Source organism: Microcaecilia unicolor, chromosome 4 (genome assembly GCF_901765095.1).
Source record: "Microcaecilia unicolor chromosome 4, aMicUni1.1, whole genome shotgun sequence".
NCBI lineage: Eukaryota > Metazoa > Chordata > Amphibia > Gymnophiona > Siphonopidae > Microcaecilia > Microcaecilia unicolor.
This window is the reverse complement of record NC_044034.1, coordinates 325,222,569-325,246,158: the sequence shown is the minus strand read 5'-3', so window position 1 is coordinate 325,246,158 and position 23,590 is coordinate 325,222,569. Positions and strand designations below refer to the sequence as shown.

Genomic DNA, 23,590 nt, shown 5'->3' with positions numbered 1-23,590 from the left:
ATGGAAAAGGTGCCGGTACTCAGTACCCCCAAGTACCCCCTCAAAAAAAGCCCTGCTTCTGTCTCTCCTGCTTTCTTTTCTTGCTCTCTGCTCTCAGTCCCTCCAGCACTGTCTAGCACTTCTCTGCACTGCTCCGCTTCTCTGGGGCTCACCATGGCTCAGGAGGGCTCTCTCACTCTTCCCAGGGAATCCAGCCTGCAGATCCTGTTTTCCTGTCTCCTGGGCTTGCCTGTTTCTCTTTCTCTGGGAGCCTACCTGTAGCTTTTCTTTGCCCAGGCTTGCCTGCCTGCCTTCCTCCCAGGCTTGCCTGCAGCTCTTCCTCTCTTTCCTGCCAACACCTCCCAGAGCCAGCAGTTTGCATAACAAGGCCAGGACTTCCCCAAAGCTGGCAAACACCCTATCCTCCAGCCATAGAGGGGTATACTCTTTATAAATATAGATAGATATAGGGGGCACAAGGCATACACTTTACAGATAGATAGATAGATAGATAGATAGATAGATAGATAGATAGATAGACAGACACAATGGAACACTCAGCCCTTCCTAGGGGCATCTGTTCACTCATGACAGATATGACAGAGGAACACTCATTCTTAAAAACCCCATGGAGAACTACTTTTATTTCAGCCCATCTTGATAGGGGTCAAAATGTCGGGTATACAGTGACATAGTGAATCTGACTTGGGGTCTTGGTGATGGCAGTCAACTAACCCTAAAGGAGATGTTACAAAGTTTAATAATTGCTCCACTCTGGGGAAACTGAGATTCTCCGAGGACAAGCAGGCTTCTATATTCTCACAATCCGGACCGGGCGATGTGGATCGGCGTCACCCACTTGTGAGAATATAAAGTCTGCTGTCCTCGGAGAACACCTGCTACAGGTAAGTATCTTCACTTATTTGTACCTTGGGCAATGGAGGGTTAAGTGACTTGTCCAGAGTCACAAGGAGCTGCAGTGGGAATCAAACTCAGTTCCTTAGGATCAAAGTCGCCAACTAACCACTAGGCTACTCCTAGTAATCATTTCTATGGATATACGCAGCACTGTACACATTATATGCAGGTACTTGCTCTATACCTAGAGGGCTCACAATCAGTTTTTTTGTACCTGGGGCAATGGAGAGTTAAGTGACTTGCATAAGGTCACAAGGAGCTGCAATGGGAATTGAACCCACGTTGCCAGAATTGAAGCCCACTGCATTAACCATTAGGCTAGTCCTCCACCCATGCTCCATCCCTGTGTACTCCCCCTTTGCATTTATGCGCTATGCCACTTTGGCACACCCTTTCAGGATGGCACTTAAGGCGCCATATTGACATCTACACATATATATATATGCACATAAGCGCTCATTAATGTCAGTATTGTATATTTATATACGTAATGCCCAGTTAAACCATTGCTCCTTGCATGTGTTCTCTATAGTTCTAGTCCTCAAGCCACATATAGTGGAACTAAAGAGGCAAATGAGAGGACAAATGAGTTTATAAAATCATGAGTGGGCTGTAATGATTAAATAAGGGATGGTTGTTGAACTTTTCAAATAACACTAAAATAAGATGACATTCCATGAAATTAACAACCAGCAGAATGAAAGAAAATTGTTGAAGGCATTTATTCATGCTGCACTAGAAGACGTACAAGTGGCTAAGGCAACTAACATAGGACCTCTTTTATCAAGCCATTCTAGTGGTTCCCGGTGTGGCAATGCTGACAAAGCCCATTCTCTTTGAATGGGCTCCGTCTGCATTGCTCCGTAGGAACTGCTAGTGCGGCTTGATAAAAAGAGGACCATAGTGGGGTGCAAAATAAAGTTTGGGCAAGTTTCTGGAGGAAAAATCCATAAAAATTATTAGCTAGGTAGACCTGGAAACCTCATCACTTATCTCTGGAAATAAGCTATGAGAAACTGGATCTACTTGTAGGGATTTGCTGAAACCTTATGACTCAGACTGGCCACTGTCAGAGACAGGATGCTGGACTCAATGGACCTTGTTCTGACTTGGCATGATGTTTCCTATGTTCTGATGTTCTAGAAAAGGGCGTAAAGTCTAAAACTCTGTTTGTTCTCTGGACATCTCTAGGATCCTGATACTCTTTCAAAAAGTAGAAAGACTATGGGACACTCAATGAAGTTACATGGAAATACTTGCAAAACAAATAGGAAGAAATATGTTTTCACTCAATGAATAGTTAAGCTGTGGAACTTGTTGCCAGAGGATGTGGTAACAGTGGTTTGCGTGTCTGGGTTTAAAAAAGGCTTGGACAAGTTCCTGGATGAAAAGTCCATAGTCTGCTATTAAGATAGACATGGGGAGGCCTCTGCTTGCCCTGAGATTGGTAGCATGGAATGTTGCTACTTTTTGGGTTTCTGCCAGGTACTTGTGACCTGGATTGCCACTGTTGCAAACAGGATACTAGGCTGAATGTACCACTGGTCTGACCCAGTATAGCTATTCTTATGTTCCTATGTCATAGTCTAAAATAAGAAGGGAAGGGATGTAGGTCAACCAAATACATATAGGACTCCAGAGATAGAATAAAGAAATGTCTTTATTGTGAAAAAGCAGATACAAATGGACTCAACACAGTCCCATGTTTCAGCAACCATATGCCTGCTTCAGGGTGTCTAAGTATCTGTTAAGCTGTCTCTACGTCTTTCCACAATAATAGATAATTGTAAAGTCCAACTGTTAACAGTAGTTAATCTAAAACGCCGCACAAGAATGTATATTGTTATTGGTTTATTTAACTATTATGTTTATGTTGTTGTAACCCACCCAGAGTTGGAGATGGTGCGGGATATATATTCTTTTAAATTAATTAATTCATCCTGCCTAGCTATTCTGTCCATGTTGCTAAGGATACATCCCAGCTGCCAGCCAGAGTGTGACTTCCTGCAATAGGGTTGCCAGCTGGGTCCAGATTCACCTGATAGGGTAGTTCAAGTCCTAGGTTTACCCCATTGCATGCAAGGACTTATATTTCTGATTTCCCCATTGTATTCCCTAGGAAAAGCAAGACTACAAGTCTCTGCATGCAGTGGAGTAAACCCAGGACTGGATCAAATCTATTGCGTGAATGTGGATCTAGTTTGTTTGTTTATTTATTTATTGCATTTGTATCCCACATTATCCCACCTATTTGCAGGCTCAATGTGGCTTATAGAGTTTTGTTTTGACATTGTCATTCCAGAATATCAGATACAATTAGTAGTGTGCAGAGATTGAGTAAGGGAAGAAAGAGGAAGTGATTAGGCGGTTGATTGTAGAGGTGGATTTTCATAGCTGGGTGGATTGGTAAAGTGGATCAGTGAAGCTATTGGTTCTCTTTGTAGGCCTTGTTGAAGAAGTGTGACTTCAGAGATTTGCGAAAGTTATTTGTTTCGACAATTGATTTCAGGTCTGTGGGTAATGCATTCCATATCTGCGTGCTCGTGTAAGAGAAGATGGTGGCATGCATCAGCTTGTATTTTAGTTGACGATCTTAACCTGTAAGATATCTCTCGTTACTTAGGACACTTGTTTTTTTGTTTTTTGTCTTCCTCATTTGTACACCACCATGTTGGGTCGAGAAGCATAAACAGTCTCGATTTAGTTCCTTCCACTATCTACTTTCTCTAGGTCAACCACACACTACTCTAATAATCTAAATAACCAGCACAGTGCCGTAGCAAGGGTGCCTGACACCCGGGGCTGGTCGCCGCTGCGCATCCCCCCCCCCCCCCCAGGTGCAGGGCACGGCGCCCCCCCCCCCCCCGAAACACACCCTACCTTGCAGCGGGGGGCAGGCGGGAGGGCCGACCGTTAGGCAGCAGTGGGAATCGAACCTGGTTCCCCAGGTCCACATCCCACTGCACTAACCATTAGGCCACTCCTCTATTCCACTAACAGATTTAATGTCCGCTAAATGATAGGACACATAAGAATATAATGGGCATCCTATTATTTAGCACACGCTAATCATTAGCAAGCACTAAATTCATTAGTGCACCTTATTTATTTATTAGGATTCATTTACTGCCTTTTTGAAAGAATTCACTCAAGGTGTACCTTAGTAAAAAGACCTCATAGCAAACAAAGTGAAAAGTGTCTCGGTGCTGCCTGAACTCCTACACCTCTAGGCAGTGGCGTAGCAGGGGGGGCTGCCACCCAGGGTGGGGCAGTTCGCCGTTGCAGCCCCCCCGGGTGCAGCACGATGACACCCCCTCCCTCCTCCTGACTAGCTCCCGTACCCTACCTTTAAAAAGAATATCGGGAGGCGAGGCACAGTGCCTCGCGCTTGCCCTGCACGTAAAAGAAATGTGGACCGTCGGGCCTTCTCTCGCTCTGTCTGTCCCGCCCTTGTGGAAATAGGAAGTTGCGTCAGCGGAGGGCGGGACAGATAGAGCAAGGGAAGACCCGACGGTCAACATTTCTTTTGCGTGCAGGGCAGGCGCTGCGCCTCGCCTCCCGATATTCTTTTTAAAGGTAGGGTGCAGGAGCTGGTCGGGGGGGGTGTCGATTCGCCGAGGAGGGGGGAGCTGGCAGGGAGCACCCCCCCTGAACTGACACCTGGGGCGGACCGCCCCTCCCGCCCCCCCCCCCCTTGCTACGCCACTGCCTCTAGGCCTCTTAAGTCTCTAGGACTCAGCAGTATGAATGCACAGTTCCCACATTCAGCCACAGATGACACGGAATAAATACTAGCAGCTGGTGGGATGGGAAAAAAAAAGGCAACGTCTCTCTGTTCAGAATGGTAGTGGAACTTTAAAGGAGTTCCTTGAACACTATGCTGAGAAAAATATTCAGTTTTTTGACTGACTCGTGACATGTTCCCTCTTGGGCAATGAAAAACAAATAGCTGACTGCACAGAGGCACAAAAAAAAGAGCTAATCCAGGCCCAGCTGTTGCACCGGATTGATTGATGGGCTGCTTAGTATGTTTTAGTCTGCCTTTCTGTTTTTGACCCTTTCAGTATAACTGTTTAGTTTATGTCCACCTCTAAAATGAAACCACTTTCAAGTTGCATCCTTGCTACTTAATCGGTGGCATTTACACGTGTGTGTTTGTAAAATGGGACATCTCCACGTGGAAACTGCCAGGTCCATGCCATTCCTTTTTGCAACATGTATCTTTGTAAAATGCTCCCTCTGCATATGGCGGCTAATACATATGGAAGGAGGCAATCCACTAGGTGGATGAACACAAACTCCCACGAAAAACAAAACTATATGTTAGGGAGTGGGAAGTGGACCAATGACTCCAGGGAAACAGGACTATGGTGATAAAAGAAACAACTTTATTCACAGACCCTGGAGTCATTGGCCCACTTTCCATTCCCTATCACATAGGCTAATACATATGCACGGGTCTTTTAGAAAAAGCTCTACTTTGGCAAAATACCACTGAAATTGAGCACATCCTACCCCTGGACATCTCAATTCTGATCTCTACATTCTGATGGGAGCTGGTCCAGGCCTTTCTGCTCCATGTATTTTCAAATTTACTTGCATTACTTTCTGTATCCACTGCAGTTTTTGAAGGAAAATTAGGTGCAAGGTCATGGGATCATTGTATCTACTTGGGCAGTTTGAAAATTGCCCTCTTTATCTTGACTACAGGTTCATTGAGGCAATGATTCAGCCTGGGAAAATGTTTCAGTACAGTGGTGTTACTTTGTTCTCTGTGAAGATCTTTCTTGTACCTTTATTCTTATCTTTAATTCCATCAATGTAGTATCCCTTTTCACAATTCCTGCATTATATAATAGGGATTAGATCAGAGGAAGAGCATGAGAGGGAGACCATGAACAAAGCATAAAAAGGAGAGACAGTGCCACAAGAACATGATGAGAGTCAAGTGACTCCCGCACCATAGAGTGCTGTAGCATCTACTGTAAGCAAATCTTAATCTTGAATGTATACATGAAAGGAGGTATAGCTTTAATTTATTTCTTTATTCCATTTCACTTAGCATTTACAAAATTGTGAAGCCATGCTACTACCTTCTTCTCCACATTGTAACATGGTTATGACATCACAAAGCCACATGAGCCAATCACATTGCAGCTTCCACCCATCATCATTTAAGCTCAAAATATAATCACAGAATATCCATTCAGGAAGATTTCTCAGAACTCAGTTAAGACCTAAAGCAGTGGTTCCCAAATCTGCCCTGGGGGAACCCAGGTCAGTCAGGTTTTTAGGATATCTGCAATGAATATTCATGAGTTAGAGTTGTATGCTCTGCTTCCATTTTTATGCAGCTCTAACTCATGAATATGCATTGTGGATATCCTGAAAATCTGACTGGGTGGGGTTCCCCAGGACAGGTTAGGGAACTACTGAGTTAAAGGATGTTCCTTTTCATATCCTTAAAAGCAGTGGTTTTCAACCCCAGGCCTCAGGACACACTTAGCCGGTCAGGTTTTCAGAATATCCAGAATACATGTGAATGAGAGAGATCTGTATGCAAACCTGTCTCATGCATATTTTGGGGGAATATTCTGAAAACCCGACAGGCTGGGTATGCCCTGAGGAGTGGGTTAAGAACAACTGTTTAAAAGAATCAACCCAAGCATTTTCCACATTCAGCCCACCCTTGTCATAACAATGTCCATAGTGCTAAGTCATCAGTGGTGTGCTGGAGCTGGCTCTCACCGGCTCGCGAGAGCCGGTTGTTATTTTTTTCAGAATTTTGGGAGCCGGTTGTTAAAGTAGCTACTTTAACAACCGGCTCTCAAAATCTGGGCTTTGGTCCCCACCTGGCAGTGTCGACGGGCGCGTCCCCTGTGGTTTTTTTGAGCATCCTGTCACACGCGGCACTTCTCGTTTCTCCTCCTCCCCCACCTGGCCCCAACCCTCTCTTCTTAGCGTCGCGAGAACCCGCACTTAACACTGCTTTAAAAAAAAAAAAACACGTCAGCAGGAACATGCTGCTTCAACCAATCCCAGGGGCCTTCCTTCAGCATGATCCGCCTCTGAGGGCTGAAGGAAGGCCCCTGGGATTGGCTGAAGCAGCCTGTTCCTGCTGACGTATTAACTGCTTAAAAAAATTAAACGGAGAAGGCAACGGGGCGGGCAAGAGGCTGCAAGAGGCAAGGTACTCCAGTAACTCTGTTTCGTCTCTTCCCTTCATGGTCTGACATCTATTTCCCTTTTCTCCCTGTGCCCCACGCTGCAGTCCTCTGAGCTTCCTTCTGCCCCAAGCCAAACTATCACAAAAATCCTCAAGTCTTCCTGTCTGTCTGGGATATATTTGGGTTCAAACCTTCACAGATCAGGCTGGACATCCAAGGTACTTTAATAGAATGCATGCATGCCTACGAAAATAGATGATTTTGAGACTTATAGCTATACACTTGCTTTGCCAATTGGAACAGAAAAAAAAACTCTAGATCTTCCTTGATGTGCATTTCAAAGACACTTATTTCCCTCAGTTAGGCTGGGCTGAAGGGGCAACAACTCTCCAAGTTTATGGCATAGCTGGCCATGAAGTGTGGCATCTCCCTTCTTCTTTTCAGTAGCACCCATTAGAGCTCAGCAGCACTCTTAACCAGGCACTGGTACAAACTCACAATTCTCATTAGGGAGGGATCTTAATAATTTTCATAGAAAAAAATAAGTACAGGGAACCTTCAGTCTCTGTGACAGACATTTTAGCCCATCTGTAACGGAGTGTAAAGGAAATTGCTGGTCCACCTTAAACACACTCCCTCACAGAGTCATCTTAAGAACCTAGCCCTAGAGTGCTTAGAGGAGGGTGTGGGTTCATTCAGGACAGATAAAACCAGTGTTGCATATCAAGGTAACCTCGCCTCCTGCCAGCACCTGAAGTCTTCCCTCTGCACAACTTTCTGTCCCCATATAGGTGGGATGATGCAGAGGGAAAACTTCTGGGGCTGGCAGGAGGTGAGGCTGCCTGGATCTGCTATGCCAGATCAAGTCAAAGGACTGTAGCACTGGGGGTAGGGCACTGCTGTGCTGCTGAATATTAAGCCACAGAGAATAGTTTTTAGCCCATTTAAAGGGAATATTAAGTTGATTCTACTCTTCCTTTTTTACTTATGGAAAATAGATTGCTCCACTTTTTCTGCCTAGTGAAAGAAGAAAGATGTATTAGAATCAGATAAAAGCTTCATTTCTTCAAGGTCTTCTCCTTGAGATCTAAGAGGATTTTTATTATTATTGTTATTATAATTATTATTTTATATATACATTTACTCACACAATCCATTCACTTAGAAGGGGGAAAGGAGAGAGATCTATTTGTTAGAGTAGTGGGGACTAAGAACTACAAATACAACAAAATAATTCTTGGATATCAGAAACTCACCTAAACTAATATTTCATTATAATGACCAAAACATTATAGTTTGCAACACCGTAGACATAGACTTGCACCACAGAAAGATTGAAGAGGGTCGCTGGACATGGGTGGATGGAGGGGAGGGTTGCTGGACATGGGTGGATGGAGGAGAGGGAAGGGAGAGAAGAAATGCTGGATATGGATGGAGGGGAGGGAAGAGTGAGGAAGGAGATGAGATGAGGGAAAAGGAAGAGAAGAGAAACACTGCACATAGATGCAGAAAATAGGCAGAAGCTGGATCCACTGGACAGTCAAGTCTGCGGAGGACCCAGCTTTTACTTACGGATGTAGGGCAAGAAATGAAGAAGAAAGGCGGAAAGTAAAGAAATAAACGGAAAGGAAGCCCTGGAAACGGAATTAAGAGGACAGATAGCAGCAGAATTGGATACTGGACCAGCATGATCAGAAAAACAAAGTCACCAGACAACAAAGGTAGAAACAAATAATTTTATTTTCATTATAGTGTTTGGAATATGGCCACTTTGAGAATCAGGTGCTCAACATTAAAAGTTTATATTTATTTACTTATTTATGGCATTTTATCCCACATTAAACATGAATTAGATTGGAACCTGGGATCATTAATTTTTTTTTTCCTGGAGTAATGCATTGCCCCCCCTCCCAGGCTCTCTCCCTGGCTATAGCCAGCTCTGCAATTTGGGGGGGGCGCAGAGGTGGACGAGGGGCGCAGAGGTGGATGGGGGGGCGCAGAGGTGGACCGGGGAGAGAGCCTGTTGTTAAACATTTACCAGCACACCACTGTAAGTCATCCCAACCTGCTACCATAAGAAAAACAGAACCCAAAGGGCTTTAAAATTGACATAATAAGTTCACTGAAAGTTCCAGAAGGAGGTAAAAATTCATGAAAGCGTGTGAAAAAGAAATCCTTGCGTGAATTAAAGTCCTGATTGCAGACATCAAATCTGAGAGCAAAAAAAACAACACATGACAGGTAGACAAACAAGGTAAGCACAAGATTTATGATCTGGTAAAGTACAGTTTAATGTTCTGTCGAGTTTGAAAGTCTCTGTAAAGTTTAAGTAAAATATCTGTTTACCTGTGGTGAATTGTGTCACTTTAATAAACACATCTAATCTTTGCCAACAGGAAAGTCTAGAAAGACCAGTTTATGTAAAGTACTGTGCTTCAGTCTTACTGTAACTCTAAAACCACTGACAAGCCTCTCCCAGGTCACTTTCCCAATTAGAAAATAAAAAGATCAACTAGTGATTTTTCAAACTAGGTGCCACCTGAACACACAGTCTGTATCAGTTTCTCAGATACCAGAGAGGACACAGGAAATGGTTCACAGATTAAGTGATTCCTAAATACACTCCTCTCATATGTGGAAAGGCTAAAGAGGTTAGGGCTCTTCAGCTTGGAAAAGTGAGGGCTGAGGGGAAATAGGATTGAGGTCTACAAAATCCTGAGTGGTGTAGAATGAGTAGAAATGAATCAATTTTTCACTCTTTCAAAAAGTACAAAGACTAGGGGATACTCAATGAAGTTAAATGGAAATACTTTTAAAGCAAATAGGAGAGAATATTTTTTCACTCAACGAATAGTTAAGCTCTGGAACTCATCGGAGGATGTAGTTACAGCAGATAGTGTATCTGAGTTTTAAAAATGTTTGGGCAAGTTCCTGGAAGAAATATCCATAGGTTTCTATTGAGATAGACATGGAGAAGCTACTACTTGCCCTGGGAATTGTAGCATTTTGCTTCTATTTGGGTTTCTGCCAGGTACTTGTGATCTGGACTGGCCACTGTTGGAAACAGGACACTGGGCTGGATGTACTATTGGTCTGACCCAGTATGGCTATTCTTATGTTCTCTAGCAAACAATGAATGGTAAACCACAGCTCAGCAGCCCAGGGCTGTCCTAAGGACTTTGCAGGCAGTGTGACCACAGGTGGCACAAGGGAAATGGGTAGGGTTACCCTATGTTCGAATTTACCCAAGCATGTCATCTTTTTGAAGACATGTCCAGGCGTCCGGATGGGTTTTGCCAGTCCGCCCTTTTGTCCGGATTTCTGGACAGGCAGGCGGGCGGCGGGCCTATCCTAGCCTCCCCTTCCCTTACTTACTATCTACTGCCCTGGTGGTCTAGTGACCTCTTCGGGGCAGGAAAGAGCCCCCCCTTTCCTACCCAGAGCACTGCCCTTGCCCTGCATGCTGTTGCTGTGAAGGTCTCAGGATTCAAAATGGTCACTGAGAGTTGAAGCGACCTCGCGAGACTTCAACTCTCGGTGGCCATTTTGAATCCTGAGACCGTCACAGCAACAGGATGCAGGGCAAGGACAGAGCTCTGGGCAGGAAAGAGGGGGCTCTTTCCTGCCCCGAAGAGGTTACTAGACCACCAGGGCAGTAGATAGTAAGTAAGGGGAGGGGAGGTGACCCCAGGGGAGGGGAATATGTGACAGGGGGCGGGGTGAGGATGCGAAAGGGGTGGGGCATGGGCAGGGCAGGGCGTGGGACATGTGTCCTATTTTTGAGAGGACAAAATATGGTAACCCTAGAGATGGGGTCACAAAAATCACTCCCTATCTACTGTCTCCCCTGCTGTGGTAGTGGCACAGTGGAGGGGGCAAAGGCGCTAGGGGGATGATTTGCATATGGCATGATTCCAGCTCGGAATGCTCCAACAGCCACCATTCAGCTCCTGGAGTTGAACTCTTGCACTGTCAGTGACACTGGTACTAGAACCATGGTTGGGAGGATCAGGAAGACAAGGTGACAAGCCTAGTACAATGCTGTTCCTAAACAGCCTGATCTTGTTAAACAGATTCAGTCCTGGATTTCCTTAAAATTAATCTATTTTGCATTTTTGCTATTTACAAAAACAGCATTACAAAAGTCCAGGATTCAGTAGGATGAATTACTGAAAGAGATATCCCCATCCCCACCAGTGCTGGCTTTCCGACAGCCACCCAACCTAAAACACAAGCTAATTAGAAGTAAGCTCCCAACACAGACTCAAAAAGAAGAGAATGGCACACATCCTTGCAACACATCTACCAACATTTGCTTATTTCCGATCTGAGGAAGAAGGGCAACCTTCGAAAGCTAATCAAGAAATGTATTAAGTTATGTCCAATAAAAAAGGTATCATCTTATTTTCTTTTCCATGTTTTATTTTCTTTTATTTCTATTGATTACCAAAAAAAAAATCAAAATAGGACTGAGTTACCTTCTCAATGTGCTATCCCTCTTCCTTCACAACACAGCTCTTATTTAAAAATATGAGTTACTTATATATGAAAGTGCATAAACTCTTGCAAAATGATTATAATGTACTCATTTTAAAAAAGGAAAACATTTTTTTGCCAATAAAAATCTTCTGTATGGCAGCACTGCCACTATTAGTCCCATTTGACATTGCACATACAGCAAGAGTAGCCACTTCACAAACATATACGTTGAAAACATTAGTAACACAAACTCCGCAGCTTCTATGAGGAGGTGTTGGCACTTTTACTTGGAAGTGGAGATTTCACAACTTCCACATTAAGTAGAGGAGTGTGGTAGCCGTGTTTTTCAATCATTCTGACTTCAAAGGTCTTACGTTCTTGTATGGTTTTAATGTTACCTTTCAATATTCTCACTGTGAAATCACTGGTACAGTGTCCTGGTTCTGTGAAGTGCTGTCCCACCGGGGTGGGGGCCCTACTGGCTGTATTGTTCATGTGATGTCTATGTAAATTGAATCTTGTCTTAAGCATCTGGTCTGTTTCTCCAATGTAAGTGGCACCACATCCACATGCAGCTGCCCTATTTTACAATACTGTCTGTCTAAATACCACCAATGAAGTTGTAAGACTGCAATTTTAACTTGATTTCATCCTGAAGGAGGAAATAAATTGCATAGGGATACGAATCAGGGGCGTAGCTACGGGTGGGCCTGGGTGGGCCCAGGCCCACCCAATTTCAGCTCTGGCCCGCCCACCCACTCTTCCTCAAGGCCCGCGCCAGCGCCAGCTCCCATTGCCGGCCACTGCTGCTTTTCCTGATGAGCAGCAGGGCCGGCGCTACAAAAAGAAGAAGCGCTCAGCTGACTGAGCTGAGCGCCAACACTAACGCGACGAGAAAAAATGTTTTTAAAAAAACGCAGCACCGCAGGCAGCCTCGAAGCATTGGCTGCTGGCTCTGCAGGCTCCTCCCGTCTCTTACGTCACTGCCCCTGTTTCGCTCCAGGGGCAGTGACGTAAGAGACGGGAGGAGCCTGCAGAGCCAGCAGCCAATGCTTCGAGGCTGCCTGCGGTGCTGCGTTTTTTTAAAAACATTTTTTCTCGTCGCGTTAGTGTTGGCGCTCAGCTCAGTCAGCTGAGCGCTTCTTCTTTTTGTAGCGCCGGCCCTGCTGCTCATCAGGAAAAGCAGCAGTGGCCGGCAATGGGAGCTGGGGCTGGTGGGCCTGAATCGGGAGAGGGAAAACGGATGGCAGGATGGGGAGAAAGAGGGAAAATGGAAGGATGGGGAGAGAAAGAGGGAAAACAGATGGGAGGATGGCAGAGAAAGAGGGAAACAGAAGGATGGGGAGAGAAAGTGGGAAAACAGATGGGAGGATGGCAAAGAGGGAAAACGGAAGGATGGGGAGAGAAAGAGGGAAAACAGATGGGAGGATGGCAGAGAAAGAGGGAAAATGAAAGGATGGGGAGAGAAAGAGGGAAAACAGATGGGAGGATGGCAGAGAAAGAGGGAAAACGGAAGGATGGGGAGAGAAAGAGGGAAAACAGATGGGAGGATGGCAGAGAAAGAGGGAAAACAGATGGGAGGATGGCAGAGAAAGAGGGAAAACGGAAGGATGGGCAGAGAAAGAGGGAAAACGGAAGGATGGCTGAGAGAGGGAAAACAGACGGAAGGATGGCAGAGAAAGAGGGAAAACAGACGGAAGGATGGGGAGAGAAAGAGGGAAACGGAAGGATGGGGAGAGAAAGAGGGAAAACAGATGGAAGGATGGCAGAGAAAGAGGGAAAACAGATGGATGGGGAGAGAGACACTGGAAGGAAGGATGGGGAGAGAAAAAGGGGAGATGGATGAAAGGATGCAGAGAAAAAGGGGAGAGACTGGAAGGATGTGGAGAGAGAAGGGACACTGAACAGAAAAGGGTAGAGAGATAGACACTGGTTAGAAGGAGGGAGAGAGACATTAGATGGAAGGATCAGGAGAGAGGGTAGATGGGTAGAAGGATGGGGAGAGAAAGAGGGAAGACGCTAGATGGAAGGGTAGGGAGAAAGAGGTGACACGATGGAAGGATGCAGAAAGAAAGAGGGGAGACTATTGGAAGGATGGGGAGAGAGAGGGGAGAGCTGCTGCATGGAAAGGGGGAGTAGTGAAAGATTGGAGAATAAGAGGAAGGGGCATGGGGAGAACAAGGGTGAGAAAAAGATGAAAAGCCATAAGTAGATGAAGGAAATTAAAGAATGGATAGTAAGAATGAATTAAATCTGGACACAGAGAGAAGCAGAAAAATATTGAAGAAAGCAAACAAAAAGGAGAGAAAAATGACAAATGGCCAGGAAACCCTGGCAGAAGAGTTAAGTGAAAACGAAGGAAAGCAGAATCTAGAGACTGGGAGCAACACAATGAGAAAAAGTAAATGGCCATAAAACAAAGGTAAAGAAAATAATTTTATTTTTAATTTAGGATAAAGTAATATGGTGTTAATAAAGTTTCAGAGACCAATACTTCCTTCCTTAGGTCAGGAGAGGATACCGTAACAGCATTATACTGACCTGAGGCAGGAGGTGTTGGCCTCTGAAAGTTCACTGAAAAGGATTAAGCTATTAAATAAATTGTCTGAAATCGGATGCACTGAAAAGCAGCACTTTACCCTGTGTGACAAATGCATCTGAGTGTGACTAAATTTTGCTGGGGGGGTGGGGTAGAGAGAAAATTTTGTGCCCACCCACTTTGGGTTCAGGCCCACCCAAAATTGCCAGTCTAGCTACACCACTGATACGAATGACTCTCCTAATCCTTTATGTAAACCCCTGGCCAAAATGAGCATTTAAAAAAAAAAAAACCTTTGTGTGTCATTTTGCTGGCATGAAGCCCAAAGTGGATATTTTTCTCCATATTTCCTTGGTAAAACAGAAATTCATATGTAGATTTTGTCCCACCCATGCAACACCCAAACCATGTCCAAAGCACACCCCCTTGAAATCTCTGGTTGGTGTGGATCGCCACATGTTCATAGGGGCTTTCCGAAGTCAGTGTTTTTACATATATAGTGTATATGGCACTGAATATATTTGGATATAAAGGCTTAAGGCATGTGAAATATCACTGCATAAAGAGTTAATAAAGTGTCATGGACTCCAGCAGTTAACAAGATAGAGCAATTCAGCTCAGTGCAAGGCGGCAGCCAAATAAGCAAACAGGATGCTAGGAATTATTAGGAAAAGGATGGTGAATAAGACCGAAAATACTATAATGCCTCTGTATCACTCCATGGTGCGACAGTACCTTGAGTATTGCATTCAGTTCTGGTCGCCGTATCTCAAAAAAGATATAGAGGAATTAGAAAAGGTTCAAAGAAGAGCGACCAAAATGATAAATGGGATGGAACTCCTCTTGTATGAAGAAAGGCTAAAGAGGTTACGGCTCTTCAGTTTGGATGAGGGGAGATATGATTGAGGTCTACAAAATCCTGAGTGGTGTAGAAGTAAATCGATTTTGTACTCGTTCCAAAAGTACAAAGACTAGGGGACACTTGAGGAAGTTACATGGAAATACTTTTAAAACAAATAGGAGGAAATATTTTTTCACTCAATGAATTTTTTCACTGGAACTCTTTGACAGAAGATGTGGTAACAGCGGTTAGAATAACTGGGTTTAAACAAGGTTTGGACACGTTCCTGGAGGAAAAGGCCATAGTCAGCTATTGAGACAGACATGGGGAATCAACTGTTTGCCCTGGGATTGGTAGCATGGAATGTTGCTACTATTTGGGTTTCAGCCAGGTACTTGTGACCTTGATTGGCTACTGTTGGAAGCACTGCTGAATGTCCATTGAACTATAGAAACACTTGATAATTTTAGGGTATTTTTATGTTGTTTAAATTATGTTGTTCAAAAGAAATATTTTTGTTTATATGATAGAGAAAGAGGTCTATTGAAAATCAGGAGACCTATAACTATTCTTTCTTTGACTATTCGCATCTTTCCTAGGAACTGTGGGAGAAAAAAGACAAATACTGGTTTGTTTGGTTTTTTCCTTTTGGCTGAGGAGGAAGGGATTTTAGATTTAGCTTACATCTTTTTCAGGGCAAGATGTACAATGGCTCCTGGAAAGAACCGCCCGATATTTCCATCTCAGTAAAAAAATTACCACTTTAGAAATACAGTGTGATTCTCAAAGCTAGTCACATGCAAATGAGCTGCTCGCAAAAGCAGTGAGCAGCTTGATAGCAGGGAAGCCACTCGGTTAGCTGAGCTTGCGTAGAACAGCCAGTTGATAAGCACGGCTGCTGTGCGCATGCTCAGAGTGGCACTAGTATACGGCACAAGTATACACATGGAAGCTGAATGTATCAGCACCGGTGTAGCTTTTTTTCTCTCTCAAAACTGCTGTGGGGTGTGCTCGGGGTTGTGCTTCCAGGGCTGGAGCAGTGGCAGATGGGTGGACTGGTTGGGGCTCACATCTTCCCTGCCTCTCCACTGCTGGGAAAGAGGGGGTGAGGAAAAAGTGGCACCCGCCTCCAATCCCACACTTCACTGCCACAGTCAGCGATCTCCCTGCTCCGGCACTTCTTGTCTCCCCCTGGCATCTTTGTCCTCCTGCAGAGTGGCAGAAGACCCTAGAGCGGCTGTGAAATACTTACAACAATGAAAAACTGTCTACCAACAATTCCAGACCTCCCGTTAAATTTTCCACGGTAAAGGTAGGGGCTGCTTCTGTGCATTGCTCGGAAAACAGCTGTGCATCGCTTTCAATGCACGTTTGATAGTAATTAGCTCAACGTAATAACTTTGCATACAATTTTCATTAGCTGCTACCGTGACAGAAAAAGAGCTCGCAGAACCCTTTTCTGCATGTCTTGCTGAACTCCTTGATTGCTAAACCGGCTAGAACCAGTGTAAAAACCACGTTGCTGGCTTGTTAAGTTTTGTGCATCTGGCTGTCAGTTGTAGAGCCTCAAGGTGAGTTATATTCAGGTACAATAGGCATTTTCCTATGCCTAGAGGATTTACAGTCTAAGGGGTCCTTGTACTAAGTGACGGCAAGCACTCGTGCGTGCTTCCCATTCGCCAAATTGCACTACCACGGGGCACGCTCAGTCACCTGGCAGTAGTTCAAGCATCTATGCACTCTTTCCTGGTGGAATCGTGGTTGGGGGGTGGAGAGTAGGCATCCTCAGTGCTAATCAGTTAGCACAGCTACATTGCCGTGCTCTAACCAATTAGCGTATGGTTAGCGCATGAGCCCTTTCTGCCTACCAAATAGGTGTCAGTAAGGCCTCATGTGCTAATAGCCATGTGCTAATTAGCACCTGGCCATTAATGGACAGAATAGAAATGAAGCCATTTTACAGCTGCACTAAAAGTGGCCTCAGCAGACAGGGAAACTCATGTGCTAATCATAGCGTATCCCTTTTAGCGCAGCTTAGTAAAATTACCCTTAAGTTTGTACTTGAGATAATGGAGGGTTTAACCATTTGTCCAAAATCACAGTCCTAAAGTAGAATTTGGACTCTGGTTCTCAGTCTGCTGCTCCAACCATTAGACAACTCCTGCATTCCACATTTCTATCTAGTCATATCTGAAAAGCACATCTGTGTTATCTCAAATAAATAAACCTTCTCCTGGACATTATCCTCTTAGAATAATTTTTACATTGGTATAATAAATAGATATCAAAGCCTACTAAAAATCCAGTTTACCTATTTAGTTAGAGTATATTGGAATTTCAATTTCTCAATCTTAACACCTGTGGTGGGTGATGTCCATCTGCTTTGTCACATGCATCACCTTAGAAAAGATGCTATTGCGATATTTCAGTATAAAGGTTAGCCTGGTGGCTCAGTGGCAGAACTACACACAACCATGCAGTGAGCGCAAAGGAGCAGGAGGAAGCTACCAGGCCAAAAAAATGTGTCTGGATTAAAGTGATGTATTATACATTTCAGAAACCTGTGACTAGTGTCCAATTTCTAAAGAAACATGATGACTGTGTGCTGGCAGAAGCTAGTGAGGAACCATCAGGGATCTGGGACGGATTTTGTGACAGCATAAAACTGCACTAGAATAACCAATTAAAGGACCCTTTTACTAAGGCACGCCTAAAAGTGGCCTGCACTGGTATAGATGCTTGTTTTGGACTCGTGCTGGTCCATTTCCTCAGCGCGCCTAGAAAAAAAAGGCATTTTCTTTTTTGTGTGTGTGCTTAAAATGGACGTGCGGCAAAATTAAAACCAGCATGCGTCCATTTTGGGCCTGAGACCGTACCGCCACCCATTGACTTAGCGGTAATGTCTCACGCGCTATCCAAGTGGTAAGCGTTCAACGTGTGTCAACTGCCGATTACTGCCGGGTAAGTGCCAGGCAGTAGAAAATAAAAAATATTTTCTAACGCATGTTTTGGGCATGCGCCAAAAAATGGAATTACCACCCAGGGCAGCGGTGGCCAGGTGGTAATGCCAATTTGACGTGCATTGGACGCCTGTAGGCACCTACGTGCCTTTGGAAAAGGGGCCCCTAGTTTAGGAAACAAATTTGAATATACATTTTGCTCCACAAAACACCAACATGATCTAGTTCATGGGTCAGTCCTCACTACGGTTTGCCATGAGTTTTCAAGAATGTCAGCCATCAGACAGGTTACAGAAATCTTGCCAGCTTACACCACAGTTAACATGACTAATATCAGGAGGCTTATGCCATTACCAGCACCTTTAGTTATCTCATTAGCAAAAACTGACAAGGCAAAACTGCTAATAAGACAAAACATTCACATTGAATTTGTATCATCCTGAAACTGCTGCAATTATGCAATAGACAAGGTAGAGCTAAATTAATAGGATACAGCAGTCACATGTCCAAGTACATAACACAGCAGTCAATGATACGTGTATTCGGGTACCCTTAATTTTAAAATTTGCTTTCACTCACTTGAACAAGAAGGCACTACTGTCCTGATATTTTTTTCATGACCACTACGAAGCAAGACGTATTAGGTTTGAACCAGTGGCGTAGCCAAGGGTGGGCCCACTTTGTGTTCAGGCCCACCCATTAGCAGCACACCTATGATGTGGCTAGCAGGGATCCCCAAGCCCCACCAGCCGAAAACTCCCAACAGCTGTCCTTCCTGCATACCTTGTAAATAGCAAATCTTTGCCTGCAGCAAGCAGAGACTGATACATACTGTTCGCACCAGCCCCACAGCCTTCCCCCTGTCGTCTTCCTGCCTATGCGGAAACAGGAAGTTGCATCAGTGGGAAGGCTGTGGGGCCAACATGAGCAGTGTGTATTAGTTGCTGCTCGCTGCTGGTGAAAATCTGCTATTTAAAAGGTATGTGAGGGAGTGATATGTTTGAGAGACCCTATGGCATGCAGGCGAGAGAGGGAGAGACCAAATCACTTGTGGGACAGAGAGATTCTTTTGCCCACCCATCTTGGGCCCAGGCCCACCCAAAATTGGGTGTCTGGCTATGCCCCTGGTTTGAACGCATGTCTATACATTATCCAACGCAGTGTCTTGGTATGGAGTTCCACTTGCATGAACAAACATAAAAAATATATATTGTAATGTTGGCTGAGAGAAATATGTAAATCTAGAATAAAGACCACAGCTACTTCCTTGGTCCTAGTTGGTCTCTGGCTTTCCCTTCATTTCTTCGTCACAAGAAACCCTCTCTGAGCTTATCACGAGCTTTCTTTAATATTTTTAGTGTTTTGGGTCCACATCTCCCCTGTAGGCCACTGCATGCATTGACTACCATTTCTGTGAAGAAATATTTTCTAATATTTTTCCTGAGATAATCCTTTATGCCCCCCCCCCCCCCCCCCCCCAGAACCTCAAGGCATGACCTCTCCATTGTTCATTTGGTGCTGGGGAGATCTGTGGGTGGATGAGTGGGGGGAGCCAGAAGTTATGCAGGCACAGGACATATTCAATGCTAATGCCTGCATGGTTAAGTGGGTGGAAAGAAGGACCTCATAAAAGGCAATTCTATCTTTGCTTGCATAGCTAACCGGTACCAACACCGATACTTTCAGGTCGGTGGCTGACTCCACTATTTAGTGCTGGGTGAGATTCAGCCCACAGTGGTCAGTGGCTTTAAAACCACTGATTGACGCAGCAGATTTAAAATATCTGAATATCAGTGAAGGTGGAGGAGTATTTTCCAAAACAGGATCAAACCATAAGATCTCTCTTATTTTGTGATTCGATAAGAAAACCCTGACTTTTCCTAATCTTTCCCTTTCTTGATGAAAATTATTTCCCCTATAATAGTTAACCCTCAGATTCTGTAGAGGTCACCCCAATTTGGGCATGGATCCCAGATCTGCATGTAAGCTAATGTCAAGTAAGCGCTAACAATCAATTATTAGAAATAACAAGCACTTAATTGGCACTCTGAATTCATTGCCAGAGAATGTAGTAAAAGCAGTTAGCTTAGCAGGGTTTAAAAAAGGTTTAGATAGATTCCTAAAGGAAAAGGAGTGGCCTAGTGGTTAGAGCACCAGTCTTGCAATCCAGAGGTGACCAGTTCAAATCCCGCTGCTGCTCCTGGTGATCTTGGGCAAGTCACTTAACCCTCCATTGCCTCCAGTACAAACTTAGATTGTGAGCCCTCCTGGGACAGAGAAATATCCAGTGTACCTGAATGTAACTTACCTTGAGCTACTACTGAAAAAGGTGTGAGCAAAATCCAAATAAATAAAATGAACTTGGGAAAATCCACTGATTATTTCTAGGATAAGTAGCATAAAATGTTTTGGGATCTTGCCAGATACTTGTGACCTGGATTGGCCACTGTTGGAAACAGGATACTGGGCTTGATGGACCTTCGGTCTGTCCCAGTATGACAACACTTATATACTTATAAATAAGTGATTAGTAGAAAATTATTTATTTTGTCTATCACCATTAGATTGAAGGCTTAATGGAACAGGGATTGTGTTTTTTATGTATAATGAATATAAATATAAATGTGAAAAGTCACTTATCTTCAAACAAACATGATACTTTAAGTGTCGTAAAGTGTCTTCTTGGTCCCAGGGTCCAACAGAGCCCTGTTTCGGTTGCTCAGATCTTCCTCCTGAAGGTCATCCAATTCCGGTGTTGTTGATTCAAACAACAGAACTTGTACTTCACTCTGTAGGACCCTAGGACCAAGAGACATGGCGTGGCATTTGACTGTCACATTTTTTATGTGTGACACTTTTTCCCGAGGCCCTCCCAATAGTTGGTAATGTGCTAAACGCAAGTTCTGCAGAGCACTGACTACTCACTACAGACCTGGAAATCAGTCTCCAAATGGGTTAATTTCGCTTATATACCACAACAGTAATGAATCTCATTTCCAAGCCAAGGTGTGTTAGGTATTAAGACAGTCTCTCAAATTTATGGCTAGTGCTCATCTTGCATTATGCCAATTTATAGGATGTAACATGTGTATGCATCTTATCAGGGTGTGCTTGGAAATTGCTTTTAATCAGAGCTGTGATGCCCTGCATTATGGGAAATATTTGGAAATCTTTCTGCTACAGTTTCTTGGACTCTGAATGTATTTCTTGATAGTTGAGGATCTTCTCTCTCTCCACACATTGTCCAGAATAACTACTTGGCTCTGACACCTTTATTATCAATGCTGTTCTTGTGTTTTTCTCCTTCACCAGTATGACCAATTTTCTTGCATTCAGCTTTTCATCAGCTGGGAATGGGAATGTCCCAAGTGATCATAACCTGTTCATTCGTACTGTTCTCATGGGGTCTTGATCCAGTGCTTTTCCTGTACAGAAATGTTATAGAGTTTGCACAATATCTAGTGGATGAGACGTGCCACCTTTTTGTGTCTTTCTGTATCTCCCATCTGAAGTTGAGATGAATAAATGTTTCTAGTTCTGCTTTAAAGAATCTCCATTTATCTGTTTTCCTAGTTTTTCTGTGCTGGCTGTGAACCATTTGTCTGCAATCCACTGTCCTGGGCTGCAACAATCAATGTTTCATCTTAACATAGGCAAGCCAGAGTCCACCCACCATACACCCCCCCCCCCCCCCCCCCCACACACACACACACTTTCTCTCCCAAATTACCTCTCCCCATTTCCTCTCCTTACCCCTAAATACCCCATTTGCAAACAATATACATGAATAAACTAGTGGATTTAACAAGGAATGCAGCTTTATTTGTGGTTTCAAAACATCCTGGGTCAGTCACACAGTTGGCATTCCTCATGATATAACACCCCTGCTCCCTTTTCCACCCTACTTGCCTAGTACCCTTCTCCAGAGCCCATGATACAACCAGCCACAAGCAGAATCCAGAGCAATCGCCTCTGCTCCTTAGGGACCATAGATACTCTGGACCCCCCCCCCCCCCCCCCCCCACACACACACACACTCCTTTTCTGTACTCTGCATCTTCCATGACATGCGGAAAGACTCACATCTAATGGAGCTCAAACTATCTGGAATTTGGGAACATGGCATCGTTTGACAGTAGCAACTTCTTCAAACTTTTGGACAAGACAAACTCCAAACCACTAAGCATTCAAAGATAATGCAGAACTGTCTTTCCACTCAGACAAGTCTCAAGTCTGTCTTTTGCCACAGGCTTCCACTGGTACCGACATTCTCCTTGAGATCTTGCCTCCTCCCCAAATCCTGATGTCTTCCCCATGACTGGCTCAGGTCTGTGCCACAGGCATGGACCAACAGAGTGTGTCTATACAAAGTCCCCCCCCCCCCCCCCCCCCAATAATGTATGGCTTTCCTCTGTCTTTATTTCCTTTATATCACATTTAATTTATTTTTTCACCTTAATATCCTTTCCAGGGCCTCCTGAATTTCATTGTTCTGTCACCATGTCTGACAGGTGGGCTCTGACAGGCTTGTACAGGCTGTTTGTGATCTTCCACCCACTCATGCCTAGTTCAAAAACTACCTTGTTGCACATCCCATTTTCCAATCTGGCTATTGACCTTATTCACCCCTCTGGACCAAAGCAATGCCCTACTAAATTTGATTCTGAGAATAATATCCAATAAACTCATACAAACCCCTGGCAACCAAGACATTAAGGAGTCCTTTACTAAGCTGAAGTAAGTGCTAATATGCACTAACAGGATTAGTGTGTGCTAAATGCTAAGAAGCCCATTTTATACCTATGGGCTTCTTAGCGTTTAGAAGATGCTAATTCTGTCAGCGCGCACTGTTTACCGCAGCTTAAAGAACCCCTAAATTTGCAAAGTCCTTCCAGGCCATGTCAATTAATTTCTGGCCTGTCACATTCCCCAAATCATTCTACCGCCTTCCCCCAAGTGTACTATTAGCACCTCATACTGGTAATAGGCCATTATCTACAACTTTATCTGTGGCAGTAGCTGGTCCCATCTCATTCCTTGGCACCCCATACAGACACTTGCCACACTTGAGGATCCCAGCATGATATGTGACCCATTTGTCCTTTCCAAGGCCCTCTGGATCGCTTCTCGGCCTTTTGGCTAAGATCAAGTGCAGTATCTGCTCTTATCAATTTAATATCTGACACATTTTCTATCCAAAGCCCCCTGGAATGCCCAATAAATGAAAGAATGGCCCATGATCAGGGCACTAGGAGCCTTAGGCAATCCTCCATCCTTACACCCCACAATTAATTTTCAGGTCCCTAGCCCATTGGCTCTCTTATCCAAGATTTTAGAACACAAAAATAGCTATAATAGATCAAACCAATGGTCTACCTAGCCCAGTATTCTGTTTCCAACAGTGGCCAAGCCTCAACTGCAGCCACTGGAAGTAATGCTGAGATTCCAAATAAAACTCTGTACACAAGTCCACAAAGGTCATGACACTCCCCCCCCCCCCTCCCACCTAAACAACTGACTTACATACCACACCCCTAGCCTGCCAATCCAACCATTTATGACCCTGTCCTGAACCTTTACCTCCAAAGTTCTCCACAACGAAATGTGACTACCTGTAATAAATGTGAATTTTAAAGATTGTTTTTCAACTCTGCCTTGACCGACCAGTGCACTCGGGGTCTGTATCTTTAATTAGAAGTAATTTTGT

General features: G+C 44.2%; 1 pseudogene; it reads left to right on the top strand.

The window, feature by feature from the left end:
- The first annotated feature begins 23,002 nt into the window (after positions 1–23,002).
- Positions 23,003–23,106, top strand: LOC115469795 (annotated as a pseudogene).
- Positions 23,107–23,590: the final 484 nt, after the last annotated feature.